The following is a 13,485-nucleotide window of genomic DNA, read 5'->3' as shown; positions in this document are numbered from 1 at the left end:
TTTAAGATGGAGTCTCACTCTGGAGTGCAGTGGTGTGATCTCGGCTCACTGCAACATCCGCATCCCGGGTTCAAGTGATTCTCATGCCCCAGCTTCCCAATTAGCTGGGACATGCCACCGCACCTAGCTAATTTTTTGTATTTTTAGTAAAGACAGGGTTTCACCATGTTGGCCAGGATGGTCTCAATTTCTTGACCTCTTGATCTGCCCACCTCAGCCTCCCAAAGTGCTGGGATTACACGAGCCACTGCACCCAGCCACGCATGTCTTTTTTGAGGCCTTTTCTTGGGATTATCTGACCCAGATCACTCACTTAAGGAGCTGCTTTTACCTAGGCAAGATACACTAGAAGATTTCTCCATAATCCCCCATGTTCATGGACTTAAATTCTGCTGCCTGAGCCCAAGAGCCCTTGCCTTAATTCTTAGTCTCTTGACCACCATTACTATTAACCTTGCTATGTGCCCCCAAGCCCCATCCAATTTGGCCCTCACTTCCATATTTTCATTATAAGCTTTTCTCCTGGACCCAAGGATGCTGAATATGGCTCTCAGCTTACATCCCTCTTGAATTTATGGGGCAGCCCTCAGTCTGTTGCACTCAAATAATGGGTCTAAGAGAAGAAAGATCAAGTGGATCCAGATTGAGGCTCAGAGCAAAAGGGAAATAAAGGAATCTGCTGCTAATAAATGCCTCTGGACTATAATTGAAGAGCTTTCTGCTTTGTTCACATTTGAGCTCACTGGGGTGGAAGAACACGTAGAGATTCTGGGCAGAAGTCCTTTTAGGAAAAAGGCATTTTCCGCTGGGCACGGTGGTTGATGCCTGTAATCCCAGCACTTTGGGAGGCCGAGGCAGGCAGATCATGAGGTCAGGAGATGGAGACCGTCCTGGCCAACATGGGGAAACCCCATCTCTAATAAAATACAAAAAATTAGCCAGGCATAGTGGTGGGTGCCTGTAGTTCCAGCTACTCAGGAGACTAAGGCAGGGGAATCACTTGGACCTAGGAGGCAGAGGTTGCAGTGAGCCGAGATCATGCCTCTGTACTCCAGCCTGGTGACAGAGCAAGACTCTGTGAAGAAAGAAAAGAAAAGAAAAGAAAGAGGGAAGCAGGGAGGGAGGAAAGTAGGGAAGGAAAGAAGGAAGGAAGGGAGGGAGGATGGGAGGGAGGGAAGTAAGGAAGGAAGAAAGAAAGAAGGAAGGAGGGAAGGAAGGAAGGAAGGAAGAAGGCATTTTTTTGCAATATCATCTTTGTCATACTCTTAAGATCCTTAAGCCCAATGGTGGGAAAGAGTGTCTCTGGAGTTCAGGTCCAGCAGAGAACAGAAAAGGTAACCCTATTGCTGTACTCCATGATGATTAACAGAGTCCCCTAAGCAACAAGTTATGAAGCCCCAAGATAAAAATAATTGGTGAACTTAATATTTACTTGGAAATATTACTTCCCCAAGATCCAGTCCTGGTGCAAATAAACTGCAGTTTGTAGGACAAACTCATCATGTCCAAAACCTAATTCATTACCTTCTTTCCTAAAATTCCAAAGTCCTTACTTAGTCAATGGCATCACCAGCATCCATTTCACATGGTTCCCAAACTAGGTGTGATTTTTGTATCCTCCACTCCCTCACACCAGCTGGCAAAATCCCATCGCACCTGGAGAATCCTGTCAGCCCTGCTCTGCATTGGCTCTCCCTTTGGTCACCTACACATCTTCCCATGGTCACTCCAGTTCAGGCCCTCATTCCCTCCAGCTAGACAGCTAGTGGCATAGTTTCCCATCTATTTCCACTGAATAAATGAATCCAGTGCAGAGTTCCAATCATTTCACACCTGTAGGGGAGACTCCAGAACAGAACTCTTACTTTCAACTGAGTCACACTGCTCCTCATAATAAACTCTATATTGTGACTCAAGTTCTGATCAATGAAACGTAAAAATAACAATTGCTGTGGGGTGGCTCATGCCTGTAATGCCAACACTTTGGGAGGCCAAGTTGGGCAGATCATGAGGTCAGGAGATTGAGACCATCCTGGCCAACATGGTGAAACCCTGTCTCTACTAAAAATACAAAAATTAGCTGGGTGTGGTGCCAGACATCTATAATCACAGCTACTCAGGAGGTTGAGGCAGGAGAATCACTTGAACCCAGAAGGCAGAGATTGCAGTGAGCCACGATCGCACCACTGCACTCCAGCCTGGCAACAGAGTGAGACTCCATCTCAAATAATAATAATAATGATAATGATAAGTGTTAGAAAGAGCTGTGAGGAACCACTGGGAAGGCTGACTCCACTGGAATGCATGCCCCCTTTACCATTCTCTCTTCCTCATTCTTCTGTTCTGCAATGCAAGCGTGGTGGGTAGGATCCAGCAGCCATCTCAGACCATGAGGTAACTGAAGATGAAAGCCTGTTCCACTAGAACAGAAAAGAAGAAAAATAGGAGAAGCCTGGATCCCTGCACGACTGCATGGAGCTGACACACTTGCTCGGAACTGCCGGACTCCATAGTCCTTTACATAAGAAAGTACTCATCTGTACTTCAGCCACTATTTCTCAGGTCCCTATACTCACAGCTGCATGTAAAACATAAATGACAAAATTTTGCTCTCAAAAATCATTGGTAGCTCTTAAATTCCAATGAAACAATGTCCCAGTCCCAGCACCCATGGCAATCCCAAATCTGGACTTAAAATTCATTTCCAATCTTGTCTTCCACTCCTTTCCTTCATGCAATTAATAATCTAGCCAAATGAAACAGCTGTGATTCCCAAGGCGCATGGCTATCAACAACTGTGTTAATAGAATTGCAGATCTTTCATGCTGAAGAAGAACAGGACCTCGGCAAGCCTCTAGAGCAGGGGCTTTATGACAGTTTTTATCAGTGAACTGTAAACTAAAACCTTACACAAAACTCCAGATGTAAAAGATTTTTAAACAGCAAGCTGCTCTGATTTGAAACCCATGAGTCTGGTCCAAATCTTATTTTATTTCCTTACAGGTGAGGAAACAGGCTTACATGGGCAGAGGTGGGTATTATTGGTCCAAGGCTGGTTAATAGCAGGTGCAGAACTAGAACAGAGGCTTCCCAATAGCTACTCTGTCTTTTCCATTATTTTTAGTAATAAGTGATGCCAAAAGAGGTGCTTAATCCAAGTAAAACTAAGTTGGAAGACTTCCAATGCCCATCTTTCCGGTTAAGAGAAGAGGGACTCATAGTAAACAGGGATTTCCAGGCCTTTTCAATTCTGTCATCTAGAGTATCTAGGGATACATCATAAGGCATCTTGGGGTTAAGTCCTATCAGTCTGGAATTTTCCAAACACCAGAACATTTCCAGTTCAGACCCATGCCCAGCAGAGCTGATGTAATTAGTGCAGCATCCAGAGAAGTGAGATTATATACCAGGTCAGAAGCTGCATCTCCCCATGATACTCATAACATCCTATTGGCAGGTGTTCACACTATTAAAAAATATCAAAATGTTGGCTTGCCCAGAAAAACCAGGCAAGTTTGGTTCTTTAGTCACCATGAGAGAGTTCAACGACCGTACATGGCAAGTTGAGCTAAAGACGCCTGTGCCATCAGACCTGCCAAAGGGGACTGGGAAAACCTTTACTCTACCTGACTGCGTGTAAGGAAAGTCACTAATCTCTGTATATCAGAGGATGAATGCATCATTAAAGACAGATCCTTCAATGAATCACTAAAGAAAGAATTTCAGAGAAGATCAAGACCTACTTCAACAAGGTGAAGTTCTGCTTTGCTACTTCCCTGTTTCAAATTAGGTCTCTTCTCTCCACTTGGATTATAAAACCACAAAGGAGAGGACAAAGTTTATGCCCCAAGATAAATATTGTCTAAGGAGAAATTAAATGGGATGCATTGTTGAGGACAGAACAGAGGGAGGGGAAGACACAACTTCTGTAGGTTCCCAGGGGACAATAGTGGCTGACGAAAGTTCTTACTGTGACCCTCGGCAGTGTTCCTGCTTCTCAGAGAGAGGGCAAGGAGAACAGAGGCGGAATGCAACGGGCCACTCACCTTCACCGAATGGCACCTGACTGGGGCATGCACAGGCAGTAGATCCTCTGCATCACAGCCTGACTGCTGCACACTACGTGACCTGGGGCCGGTGACCTCTCTAAAACATCTGTGAAATGGAGATGATAATATAGTACTGACCAGATGGGAGTGTTAGGAGGAGTAGCACCTGGCACGCGGGAAGTATTCAATACAACCCCAGTACATGCTAACTATTATCATGATTTACACTCATATATTCACCGCCCAGATAACCCGTAAATACCTTAAAAGCAGACACCATGCCCTTACTTCCCCACAGTACACAGGATCCATACTAGATACTTTAAAAGTGTTGGTTGATTGATTAATGGGCATGGAAGAGGAGACTGAGCTCCTTAGATTACATGTGACAGCATGTTCCAGTTTTCAAAGAAACTCCATACGAGCCCTGTTTTTGAGGAGAAAGTAGCAAATTCTTGCACCTTTTAAAGTGTATCACAGTGTCCCCTACTTTCCTCCATTTCACAAGTCAAAGAAGAAATCTGTCAGGAACAAACGAGGGATCACGAGAGCCAGGTAAATGGACAGAGGGACAGGCTTCCCCTCTAAGGCCTGCAGCTCGGGCTTCTGCCAGGGAGGCTTTGCCTTCCCGCGTGCAGCCACCGCGTTCAGACTTGTGCCGCAGCTCCCATAAAACCCACTGCGCCTTTTTCCTCCAGGAGATCGTCCTGCCTTTGTCTTCCAGCTCAGTTCACACCATAAAACCCCACAGCCAATTGTGCCTTTTCATTTGGAATGATCAAAGTGGTAGCTGTCTGATGCAGAAGCAAGCACCTTTTAAATACATACATGTTTTTAATTCGGATTCAAAACAGTACCCTGGGCTCACCTGTCCCCTAGTTTTCTGAACAAGGTATGCATTTCCCCGGTGCAGGCAGGAAAGGTCACGTGGTCGCGCCTTCAGCAGCAGCAGCAGCAGCAGCAGGCCGCCGCCTATCCCGTCTGGGGAATCAGGTTACCTGGAATGTCGGCCACTTCTCAGAGTCTGGGTAGAGGCCGGAACGACTGGGTGCGGGAAGTGGAGGACTGTGGGGGACTGGGTGGAGAAACCAGAAACCTGGGAGAAGGAAAACAGGTTTCCCTTTCTAGGGCGCCCGTGCTGCAGGCACATGTAGTTGGGGGCTGGTGGGGAGAGGGCGGGGTGGAATGCCAGTTACTTTTGTCTTGAAACAAAGAGAGAAGAAGAGGGAGGTGCATTTTTTGCCTGCGAATATATGTGAAATGCATACCTGAAGTTGTACTGGGTGGGGACCTCAGTCCTTGGCACCCACACTGCAGTGGGACAAATTAGAAGGGTCATTGTATAAGCAATGTCTACTGAGAATGGCTGTATAATAGGCGTATTGTGGAATGCACACCTGGCTCCTGCAAACCTAGGGAGTGAAAAACTACTTTCAGGGAGCCATCGAGTGAGCAATAGGATGAAGGTCTTCTGTTGGTCGGAACGAGGCCGTGCACAATATACAATTCCAGGCATTGTGCAAGGTCTTCACAGAGCCCCACGTATGACGAGTGTGCCTGCCAACCATTTATCAACCACTGGGTCTTCTCAGTATCCCCTCAATTTTTTCCTAAGACAGCGGGGGAGCAATTTGCGCCCTGCCCTGCAGAAGTTGTGAAAATCACATGCTAACAGGCAAGTTCCTCCAAGGTTTGCTTCTAAGTTTACGGTGGACAGTCTGGACAGAGGCAGGGGAAGAGTTTATTCTTTTGGAAAAGTAGATATCTCTGCAGGGGAAATAGGGCACCTTGATTAATCCTTAACTGGAAAAGGAAGAAAAATCAGATAATATCCTTTCTGCCGTCCCCTAATACCTTCAGGAGTTCAAACGTTTTCCAAGCCCGCGGCACTTGGCAATTATAATTACACAGTAAAATACCTAAGGTTAATGAATAACCTCTAAAGGAAGTTACTTCACATAATGATAGCAATTTCTCTGAACTAAATGTTAATAATAAGGCCTGTAATACTATGAGAAGGAAATGGTGGCAATTGGCAAATGCAACTCTGTTGCTTGGTAACAAAACCTGAGGTATGAACATTTTCTTTACCTGACGGGAAAGGGGTGGGTGGAAAGATTACAGTTCCAGCCTGAACAGTTGGAAATGCAGGCAGCCTTAAGATGCCCACGGCTGTCCCGCAGCACATAAAGTGGAAGCATATGTAGCAGATCATTTTGTTCGCAGAGAGAAGTTGGAGGAGGAATAATTCCCTAAGAATTACTTAGCAGCACAGTAAAGGAAATGGGGTGTAATCTGTAAAGAGATGGAGGGCAACCTAGTTCACATTACCTGGTACAAATCACTGCTCGACAAATAGAACATTTCAGCAAAATCCACCTAAGAGCTAAATCTTCTCCCCTGCCTCTGCTTCTGTTTGTTCCAGCAGAGACAGACACTTTGATCCTCCTGTTTTTTTCTGTTTTGGAGCAACTGTGGCATTTGAGAGATGAATTAGAAAAGGAATGCAATTAAGACAACCTAACAGTGCAATGTTCCTCGCAGAGGAAAACTTTATACGCATTTGAGCTGCAGGCGCATATTGCGTTGAGTAATTATTGGTAGGCTGAATTGAAAGACCCTAGAGACAACTTCTTGCAGCTGGTCATTAGTCAACAGGAAATAGACTACAGCAAGGTCATTATTACCTTAAACCATTACAAGAGCATATTCAGTAAGAGGCTGAGATAAAATTGAGGGCTTTAAATCCCTGTTTGTTTTATGGCAGTGGTTTTCAAATCTGCCAGAATATTTATATCACCTCAACAGCTCTTTTTCAAATACAGATTCTGGGGCCCCACTCCTGGAAATTGATACGGTAAATACAGGATAGGTGCCTGGGAATGTGTACTTTAAATTCTCCATGGTGTTCTGATCATCAGCCAAGTGTGGAAACTGTTGCTCTAAATTATGTTAGCAGTGGAGTTTTTTGGTTTGACCAAAGATAGAAAGTGAAAGTGACTAATTTTTGGCACTTGAAACTTAATATATTTTCATTTTTGCTCTAAGTTTACCTATACAATTAAAAAAGTGAAATATTCTAAGTACATTATTTTTTCATGTTTCATTTTTTAATATTAAAAAAGTGTTAAAACTGAATATAATACCAAAAACAATTGACTTTCTGACTATACCATCATTTTATTAAAAGCTATTTTCTGTAACTTGAGCATTTTCCTAAGTAGCCAGATAAAATCATCTGCTACAGGAGTCTTAAAAGGCTCACACTTTGCCCACAAAATGGGCCAAGTTTGTCCCCTAATCTTGGTTATTTTTTCATGATGTTCCTTATGAAGTGTTGGCCAATGATTTTAGAAGCCGTTGGTAGACTTCCTTCTTCCAATATTCCCTTCACCACATGCTCCCTCTGAGTTCTCTCTTCACTTCTTTCATTTCTTTAAAAATAACAATCTGCTATTATTTAGCTGTGGGTCTTAATGGACTAGTATTATTTTGGCCAAATAACACAAGTAATAGACAAATAATAACTGGGTGGGTGGGCAACTTGATTCAAAGGGATGACTTGAATAGCACGAAGATGTTTGGGACCGATTAAAATTTTTGTCCTGAAAATGATAATATCTTACACACAGATGGAGTTCTGAATCTTTAGAATCTCTGCATTCACTATGCACAATGCAGGAAATTACATATTAATAAGACTTTCTAACTATATTCAAAGAAATTAAAAGCCATTGACTAAATAAACAAGAGAAACACCATCAAAATAATTAAAAATAAACACTACCAGAATGTGTAGATTGCCTGAGCCACAAGAAATGGGTGTCTCACAAAGGGTAGAACTGATGACAAAAGCTATTCCCATTTTCCCTAAATTCCCTACAAGTCCTTAACATGGCCAGAATTAGGTTCACCTTAACCCCAAATCCTAACTTATGGGAAAATTCTTTAAAAGAGATCAAGTTCCCTAGCCTTACAGCCATAGTCTGGGACTAGTAGGAATTTCTGAGTACCTCCACTATGGTACGGATAATTCTCTGGACATCTAGAACAACTCCCCTCATCCCCAGTCCTGCCCCAAAAGACATACACCTTAAAGATCACACTTAGAAATTCTGATTCACCAGCCTGCTTGAACTGAGGCAGCCCAATATCGCTGAAAGCTGTGAGAGCTGTTTACCCACATCTTGCAGACGGAATGTGAGCCTTACAGAATGTGATTGGCCAGGTAGAGAAAAGCTACTCTTCCCTGAACACTCCTGGCCACTCCCAACAGCCTCCCTTTGGTCTCACAGAACATGTGTGGGTAATGCCAGTGACACCTTTCATGCAGCATTGTGATAGTGTTGACTTACTTGTCTCCAGCATTGGAATATAAACTCTCTGAGGGCAGAAAGTGGACTCAACCACTTTCCAGGGCTGAGCTGAATACCAAGTATATTAAAGGGTTAGATACTGATGATGAATGAATGCGTAAAGAGTGTCAAAGAAAACCAGAGCTAGAAAGTAAAATGGTAAAAAGATATTTTATTCAGGACTATTGCAATCTGCGAAAAAGTACAGAAATCAGTATAAAACAATGCTCAGCTCTTAATACAGCATGAGGAAGTAAGAATTTATAGCCAAGGAGACTGGAGGTTAAAGGATTAAAAAAATCACTAAGGGGGGGATCCAAGATGGCCGATTAGGAGCATTGCAGGATTGCAGCTCCCAGTGAAAGCGCAGAGAGTGAGTGGATGCCGCATTTCCAGACAGATTTTTATTGTCCACAGGCCAGGAGATTCCCAGGCGGAGGACCCTCCCAGGCAGAGGGTGGCCAGCGTGGCTGGTTGGGCCGGTGCAGCTGTATGGTCAGTGACCCAGGGCAGCAGTTCTCCATACAAAACACACAGGTCCAGGTGCCATTTTAGCTGGCAATTGGGGCTCCAGGAAGGCAGAGTCGCCCATTCATCTGATTAAAAAGGGGACTGAAACATGGAGCCAGGCCAGGAGATTCCTGGGCAAAAAAGCGCCACGAATCTCAGCGTCACTGTTTCAGCCGGCACAGTGGGTCGCTGCATGGGAAATCACACAGATACCAGTGCCTTTTCAACAGGAGACTGGAACACCTGGGAGAGAGTCGACTATTCAACTAAAAAAAAGGCTCTGAGGCAGGGAGCCAGGTGATCAGGCTCTGCTGGTCCCACCCCCATAAAAAAACAGCAATTGGAAACGCTCTGGGTTGAGAGTTTCACAACAAGCACAACTGAACCCGGGAAGGTCCAGCTCTGTGGGGGAGGGGCGTCTGCCACTACCCAGGCACTCCACTACTATGGAGGTAGTCTGCCATTGCTGAGGCAGCCCACTGTTACAGAGAGAGTCCGCCATTACAAAGGTGGGCCACCATTGCCAAGACAGCTTTAACTACACCCGTATAAACAGGACTGCAGGGAAATTCACACAGCAGCTGGGTGGAGCCCATGGTGGCTCAGCAAAGCCTCTGCAAGCAGACAGTGACTAGCCTGCCTCCTCGCTGGGCAGGGCAGCCCTGAAAAAAGGCAGGAGCACAATGGAAACTCATAAATAAAGCCCTAACTCCCCAGGACAGAGCACCTGAGGAAAAAAAGGGGTTTAAGAGTTCTGCTGCAGCAGACTTAAATGTACCTGAGTAGCAGCTTTAAAGGAACAACGGAGCTCACAGCTCAGCATGTGAGCTCCTATAAAGGGCAGACTGTCTCCTCAAGCAGCTCCCTGACCCCCGTATATTCAAAGAGTCACCTCATAAAGGAGAGCTCAGACTGACATTTGGCGGGTATCCTTCCGGGACAGAGATAGCAGAAGAAGAAACTGGCAGCAACCCTTTCTGCAGCCACTGCAGGTGATCCCCAGGCAAGCAAGGCCTGGAGTGGACCTCAGCAGTCCTACAGCAGAGGGGCCAGACTGTTAGCAGGAAAACTAAGAAACAGGAAGAAATAACTTCATCATCAACAAACTGGACGTCCAGTCAGAGACCCAATCTGAAAGTCAACAACTACAAAGACAACAGGTGGATAAATCCACAAAGATGGGAAGAAACCAGTGCAAAAAGAATGAAAACACCTGAAACCAGAATGCCTCTTCTCCTACAAGGGATCACAACTCCTCACCAGCAAGGGAACAAGGCTGGATGGAGAATGAATATGATGAATTGACAGAATCAGGCTTCAGAAGGTGGGTAATAAGAAATTTCTGTGAGCTAAAAGAACATGTTCTAACTCAGTGCAAAGAAAGTAAGAACCTTGAAAAAAGATTTGACAAAATGCTAACAAGAACAGACAACTTGGAGAGGAATATAAGTGAATTGATGGAGCTGAAAAACACAACACGAGAACTTCACAAAGCATACACAAGTTTCAACAGCCGAACTGACCAAGCAGAAGAAAGGATATCAGAGGTCGAATATCAACTCAATGAAATAAAACAAGAAGGCAAGATTAGAGAAAAAAGGATAAAAGGGAATGAACAAAGTCTCTAAGAAATGTGGGACTATGTGAAAAGACCTAATCTACGTTTGATAGGTGTACCTGAATGTGACAGAGAGAATGAATCCAAGCTGGAAAATACTCTTCAGGATATTATCCAGGAAAACTTCCCAACCTAGCAAGGCAGGCCAATATTCAAGTCCAGGAAATACAGAGAACATCACAAAGATATTCCTCAAGAAGAGCAAGCTCAAGGTACATAATCGTCAGATTTACCATGGTTGAAATGAAGGAGAAAATGCTAAGGGCAGCCAGCAAAAAGGTCAGGTTACCCACAAAGGGAAGCCCATCATACTCACAGCACATATCTCAGCAGAAACCCTACAAGCCAGAAGAGAGTGGGGGCCAATATTCAACATCCTTAAAGAAAAGAACTTTCAACCCAGAACCTCATATCCAGCCAAACTAAGCTTCATAAGTGAAGGAAAAATAAAATCATTTTCAAACAAGCAAGTACTCAGAGATTTCATCAACACCAGGCCTGCTTTACAAGAGCTCCTGAAAGACACACTAAACATAGAAAGGAACAACCAGTACCAGCCACTCCCAAAACATACCAAATGGTAAAGAGCATCAACACAATGAAGAAACTGCATCAACTAATGGGCAAAACAGCCAGCTAGCATCAAAATGGCAGGATCAAATTCATACATAACAATATTAACCCTAAATGTAAATGGGCTAAATGCCCCAATCAGAAGACACAGACTGGCAAATTGGATAAAAAGCTAAAACCCATCAGTGTGCTGTATCCAGGAAACACATCTCACATGCAAGGATGCACAAAGGCTCAAAATAAAGGGATAGAGGAAGATTTACCAAGCAAACGGAGAGCAAAAAAAAAAAGCAGGAGTTTTAATTCTTGTCTCTGATAAAACAGACTTTAAACCAACAAAGATCAAAAGATTCAAAGAAGGACATTACATAATGGTAAAAGGATGAATGCAACAAGAAGAGCTAATGATCCTAAATATATATGCACCCAATACAGGAGCACCCAGATATATAAGACAAGTTCTTAATGACTTATGAAGAAACTTAGACTCCCACACAATAGTAGTGGGAGACTTTAACACCCCATTGTCAATATTAGACAGATCAATGAGACAGAAAATTAACAAGGATATCCAGGACTTGAACTCAGACCTGGATCAAGCAAACCTAATAGATATTTACAGGACTCTCCACCCCAAACCCACAGAATATACATTCTTCTCAGCACCACATTGCACCTACTCTAAAATGGACCACATAATTGGAAGTAAATCACTCATCAGCAAATGCAAAAGAACGGAAATCATAAAAAACAGTCTCTCAGACCACAGTGCAATCAAGTTAGAACTCAGAATTCAGAAACTAACTCAGAACCACACAGCTTCATGGAAACTGAACAACTGGCTCTTGAATGTTGATTGGATAAACAATGAAATGAAGGCAGAAATAAAGATGTTCTTCGAAACCAACGAGAATGAAGACACAACATACCAGAATCTCTGGGACACATTTAGTGCAGTCTCTAGAGGAAAATATGTAACAATAAATACCCACAGGAGAAGCAAGGGAGATAGAAAATTGACACCCTATCGTCAAAATTGAAAGAGATAGAGGAGCAAAATTTTAAAAACTCAAAACCTAGTAGAAGGCAAGAAATAACTAAGATCAGAGCAGAACTGAAGAAGATAGAGACACAAAAAAAACCTTCAAAAATCAATAAATCCAGGAGCTGGCTTTTCGAAAAGATCAGCAAAATAGACCACTAGCCAGATTAATAACAAAGAAACGAGAGAATAATCAAATAGATGCAATAAAAAAACGGTAAAGGGGATATCACCACAGATTCCACAGAAACTCAAACCATCATCAGAGATTATTACAAACAACTCTATGCACATGAACTAGTAAACCTGGAAGAAATGGATAAATTCCTGGACACTTGCATCCTCCCAAGCCTAAACCAGGAAGAAGTCGAAACCCCGAATAGACCAATAACAAGGTTGAAGTTGAGGCAGCAATTAAGAGGCTACCACCCAAAAATAGCTCAGGTCCAGATGGGTTCACAGCTGAATTCTACCAGACACACAAAGAGGAGCTGGTACCATCCCTTCTGAAACTATTCCAAATAATCCAAAAAGAGGGAATCCTTCCCCAAATCATTTTATGAGGCAAACTTCATCCTGATACCAAAACCTGGCAGAGACTCAGCAAGAAAAGAAAACTTCAGGCCAATATCCATGATGAACATAGATGCAAAAATCTTCAACAAAATACTGGCAAGCTGATTGCAACAGCACATCAAAAAGCTTATCCATCATGATCAAGTAGGTTTCATCCCGGGGATGCAAGTCTGGTTCAACATACGCAAGTCTATAAACATAATTCACCACATAAACTGAACCAAAGACAAAAACCACATGATTATCTCAATTGATGCAGAGAAGGCCTTCGACAAAATTCAACAGCACTGTATGCTAAAAACCCTCGATAAACTAGGTATTGACGGAATGTATCTCAAAATAATAAAAGCTGTTTACGACAAACCAACAGCCAGTATCATACTGAATGGGCAAAAATTGAAAGCATTCCCTTTGAAATCTGGCACTAGACAAGGATGCCCTCTCTCACCACTCCTATTCAATATAGTACTGGAAGTTCTAGCCAGAGCAATCAGGCAAGAAAAAGAAATAAAGGGTATTCAAATAGGAAAGGAGAAAGTCAAATTGTCTCTATTTGCAGACAACATAATTGTATATCTAGAAGACCCCATTGTCTCAGCCCCAAATCTTCTGAAACTGATAAGCAACTTCAGCAAAGTCTCAGCATACAAAATCAATGTGCAAAAATCACAAGCATTCCTATATACCAATAACAGACTGAAAGAGAGCCAAATCAAGAATGAACTGCCATTCACAATTGCTACAAAGAAAATAAAATACCTA

Source organism: Cebus imitator, unplaced genomic scaffold (assembly GCF_001604975.1).
Source record: "Cebus imitator isolate Cc_AM_T3 unplaced genomic scaffold, Cebus_imitator-1.0 Scaffold146, whole genome shotgun sequence".
NCBI lineage: Eukaryota > Metazoa > Chordata > Mammalia > Primates > Cebidae > Cebus > Cebus imitator.
This window is presented reverse-complemented; position numbering follows the sequence as displayed.